Here is a 4,841-nt window from a genome sequence, read left to right on the forward strand (position 1 = left end):
AAGGGGCACGAGCCGGATAGCGGCGCTTCCATTGGCTGGCAGTTCTGAGATTGATACAGAGAAGCGCCGGCGCCGAGCTCCGCCATTGGTTACGGCGCGCCGGCCCCGGCCTGCGTATCCGAGGGGGGCGGTCAGCACGTCACCCACAGCCAATCACCGCCTTGGAAATGCGCAGGCTTTGTCCGGGAGGCGCGCCGAGGAGAAGGAGCGGACTCGGAAGCCGAGGTCCTACCCAGTTCGGCCCTGCCCAACCCCGCCCCGGGGGGACCGGCTGGTGTCTGCACCCTCCCGAGAGAGCTCCCCCGAGTACCTTTATCTCCTGTACACCTCCTTCAGTCTCGAGAAACCCCTCCCGACAAGGTACACTTCCGAATCCCCCACCCTCCACCCCGAGCCTCCTCACTTCTACTCCAACTGCGTCTGTTCGGCCGAGCAAGCACTTATTAATCGCTTCCTGTATGCCAGACGGGGCAGGCAGGTGGTGCAGTGGAAAGGTCAGGGCCCGGATTCCGAAGATCTGTATGGCGGTGGGCAAATCGTGGTTGCTTTTCGGTAGTGACCCCGTAGTGGACTTTGTTGGCAAAGACTGGAGTGGTTTGTCCTTAGTGAGAGAAGGGGGTCTCCCAGGACGGGGTGTGCACGGCCCCTCCCCCCATGCAGACAACCAGCACAGCCTCCCCAGTCCCCCAGAGCCGCTCTCCTGGGCAGAGGGGGCAGGGACGTTTTAGAAGTGAGGGGGAGGGGGAGCGTTAGGAGTGGAGCCCCTCACAAGCCAAGCGCTTTTACAGACGGTCTTTCCTGGCAGCCTCACAAGCAGCCCGGGAAGAAGGAGCCATTATCGCCCCCCCCTTTTTCTTGTGAAGAATCCGGAGTCAGGCGGCTAATAATTGCAGGAGGTTCCGTTTGGACTCGGCCTCCCTGTCCACTCTGCTGTCTCCGGCGTTCGGGGGTGAGTCCGTGGCGTCTCTGTAGTCGGGGGCGGGCAACCGGGGATGTGAAGGAAGGTGGTCAGTCCTGGACTAAGAAGGGCAGGCTTGTGTACAGAGACCGTCAGAGTGGGATTTCTGTTTCAGGAGAAGTAGAGCTTACGGGAGACGCTTACAGGTATTCATTGAATGAATGTCAGGAAGCAGCAGTAGTGATGCAAGGGAAGGAGACGGGAGAAGGAGGTGCTGGGCCGGGAAAGATGCACAGATGGATCCATGAGGAGCCCCTCCAGAAAATGGCCCACCGCCGGGGCGATTGAGGGATTTGGGGTGTGGTTCCCCCCTCCCACTCACCCGCCGCCCTGGAGGAGGTGAGAGATGCCGGATCCCTCAGAACCTGGACCCTGGGAACCCACCGCTATGGCAAGTCACAATTCCAGAGAGACTGAAAGGGTAATTAATTACCCTGAACAAAGGGATAGAGGTAGCTGTAGCTCAGAGCCCACCTCTCAGGCTCCACAGGCCTTTTTGTATTCATCGGAGCTATTCAAGACTCGGCCATTTTCCAGAAAGGTTTTGTTTTCTTTTCCACTCAGAGTGTTTCCTTAAGCTCTGCCAGTCCAGTACACATTTATTGAGAGCCTACTGTATGCATGCCATTATGCCAGGCCTGGGAGATGTAAAGAAAGCTCTAAAAGTTTCCCATTTAAATAGGAGATAATCATTAGAGAGAAGGGGAACAAGGAAAGCTTTCTGGTAGAAAAGGGGATTTTTAGCTGGGATTTTGCCCCTTCAGACTTCAGAAAGGGCACAACCCCATATTGTTATCATCTCCACTCTGAGGTTTGGTCTTCCAGTGGGGGAGACCCCCTCCGCTCATCTCCCTGGTTCTAAGGGCCGCCTGTGAATAGGCTGGTCTGCCACATAAACTGCTGAAGGCTTCCAGGATGGGAATAGTCCTCTCCTCTGGGCCGAGGATGTCCTCTCCCCAGCCTGAAGAAGAGAAGCTGGAACAGAGACAAGCTGAACTGCAAGAATCAGCTGAAGGACAAGGGACCATTTCTTTATAGAAGAAGAGAAAGAAGTCCAGAAAATAGATGGTACTGGCCCAAAGCCACACAGAAGTTCAGTGGCAGATAACAGCTCAAATGCTATTAACAGCTATTTGAAAGAGGTAATACCCAGAGGCCTTAGCCCTTGTGAGGACTCTTGCTCTAGGGCTCCCGGCCTGAGGGCTGCTGATAAGACTTCCTATGTTGTCTATAATCATACTCAGTTTGTGTGAACTGAACCTTGGGCTGGAGATGCTTGTCATCACCTCCCAGACTCAGGCTGACAGAGCTTGACACACTCAAGGCAGTCCTGAAGCTGTTTTTTTCCCCATAATACAATATTATTGAAGACTGGGGCCAACCCAAAGCAAAACCTAAAGTAGACAGAGTTGGTCTTTCTCTATTCCACATCTGCTCAGCCCATGTATTCAGGTGACTCCTGGGTGCATCCAGAGTCTGGGTGTGAACCAGGTGGACACAGGTCCTAGTTTCCATGCTAGGCTTTCTGTCCAACTCCAGGCACCCGTTCCAGCTTCAAAAAGACCCTGCCTCCTCTATATCCCTGATATTTGGGCAACTCTAGTAAGAAGGTAGAGAGCCTAAGAGAAGGAAACATCCTATGTTGCCTAGCCTTGTCCAATGTTTAGTTCTTAAATCTTGCTCCCTGAGTCTGCTGTTGTAAATGATTTAACTTCTCATATTATGTTCTAGCTTCACTAATAGAATGTAAGTTCCTCGAGGGCAAGGACTATTTCCATGTTGTCTTTTATATGTCCAATCTCCCCCCCTCAAAAAAAAAAAAAAGAAATTGAGCATCACACAGAGTTGCATGGTAGATAGCTATGAGCAAGCTGCAACAGTTATAGTGCCAAATTCTCAGTGTTTGTACACTTTAGAAATATTATTGCCACAAATTTGGACTCAATTCATTATTGAGTGTCTCAACTTAAGAAAAGGTAGTCACAGTATAGTTACTAATATAGAAATGTGTACATATTCTCTCTTGTAAAACATTTAACACATTTAGCACATTCCTGTATGCAATGAACTTGGAAGAACAGAAATGAAAAATATGGCCAAGGAATTGTATGATAGGTAGAGAAAATGGGCTGTTATGGGGTGAGAATAAAGGATGACCAGTAGGCAATAAGTATTCCATTGGTGTTCTTATAATGTCAGAAGAAATTGAAAAAGTTCTCCAGCATGTGAGGGCATAAACAGATTTTTGCCGTTCTTTATAACCCTAGTAATGAGCATGTATTGTTTAGTAATTTTCAGTCATATCTGACTCTTCCAGGCTCCTTTTGAGGTTTTCTTGACAAAGATACTGCTATTTTCTTCTCCAGCTCATTTGACAGATGAGGAAACTGAGACAGAGTTAAGTTATTTGCTAGAATCATACAGCTAGTGAGAGTTTCAGGCTGAATCTCTTAGACTGAGGAAGATGCTTCTTTGTGACTCCAGGCCCTGCACTACTTAGTTGCCCAGTTAGTACATAGTAAGTGCTTAGTAAATGCTTGTTCACTTCCCAATTGACTCCCTCTTTATGGAACTTATAAAAGGACATGGACAATAATGGCACAAGATGGTCAAGCATAAGTAAATTGTAATCCATTATCACTGGAAGAAGCATGAAAAAAACCAACAAAATCATGGATCCCTTTGAGCATTTTCAATAGCTAGTTGAATCAGTTCCTTAGGCTGCCCTAGCCTTTTGTCTAATGGGAAGGGATTTTGTGAACTGGGAAGTGTTTGGAAGGTCATTCAGTAAGAGAGATAGTTTTGGCCGAAAGGCTTTTTGCCACATGCTTCAAATTATACCACATGAGCCTTCTCTGCCCACACAGGATGAGCTCCACTGAAAACAATCTTTTCTCCCAGCTCTTCCAGTACATACAGTTAGAACATCTGCTGGTGCTGGACACAGCAGGTCTGTTATGCTGCTTTCTCAAGCATAACATAATATCTCAGCTGCCTTCCTCCATTCCTCCTGCCCACTTCTCCCACTGGCAAGTTCTTTCAGGGGACACTGTTTTGAGGAAAGGTCCATTCATCCTTGGCTTCTCTCTACAAACTTTATCACCAATCTCCAGCCTCCCTACCCCACCTTGCACAGCTCCCTTTTTGTGCTGTCTTCTGAAGTTAGAATGGAAGGAAGCTCCTTGAGGGCAGGGTTTATTTTTTTTTGGCTTGTATTTATATACCTATTATTTAGCCTTACAGTAATATGATGACGATGATGATAAAATAACTATAAAGTTTAATAAATACTTATTGCTTGCCAGCCTGTTATTGCTACCCATCTACTAAGAAATCCTCAGTTCTTATCCCATCTCTATCATCCTTTTCGCTGTTTCCAGTGAACTCCTCTTCTATCTAACCCAGCTTGTGCTGCAAAGGGCCTTCTGAAGACACTCTTGTTATTGCTATTTTACCATGTTGCTCCCCAAATTGAAAGCTTGGGGAACAATTTTTTCTATCAAAAGACCCTAGGGAAATAATTAAGTCAAAGTTTTCTCCCCATTGGAGGACCCTGCACTAGATGACATTGAACAGGTGATGGAGTAACCAAAGACCACAGTTTTGTGAGGTTATGTGAAGGGGTGGGGATGGGATTTCTAAATCTCAGTTCTGCCACTGTGTAACCTCTGACAAGTCACAACCTCTCTGAGTCTGTTTCCACTTCTGAATAAAGGAATAATTCCTCCCCTGCCTTCCTCTCAAGGTTTTGTGAAAATCAAATGAAATGATGGTTGTTAAAGTTTATAGGAGCATAGGAAAGAGCTACAAGCTCTTCAAGAAATGAAGCTACCTAAGGTTACATGATTTTTCTGTTACCACACAAATTGAACTAAATTTAAAA

At 47.3% G+C, this 4,841-nt stretch overlaps 1 long non-coding RNA gene across 1 annotated transcript; it reads left to right on the forward strand.

The window, feature by feature from the left end:
* Window positions 1-81: 81 nt before the first annotated feature.
* Window positions 82-4,692, forward strand: LOC141557161 (uncharacterized). The gene is made up of 2 exons (XR_012486723.1): window positions 82-949; window positions 1,074-4,692. It is a non-coding gene; the product is annotated as an uncharacterized LOC141557161 (long non-coding RNA).
* The last annotated feature ends 149 nt before the right edge of the window (window positions 4,693-4,841 follow it).

The sequence above is a fragment of the Sminthopsis crassicaudata genome, chromosome 2 (genome assembly GCF_048593235.1).
Source record: "Sminthopsis crassicaudata isolate SCR6 chromosome 2, ASM4859323v1, whole genome shotgun sequence".
Lineage (NCBI taxonomy): Eukaryota > Metazoa > Chordata > Mammalia > Dasyuromorphia > Dasyuridae > Sminthopsis > Sminthopsis crassicaudata.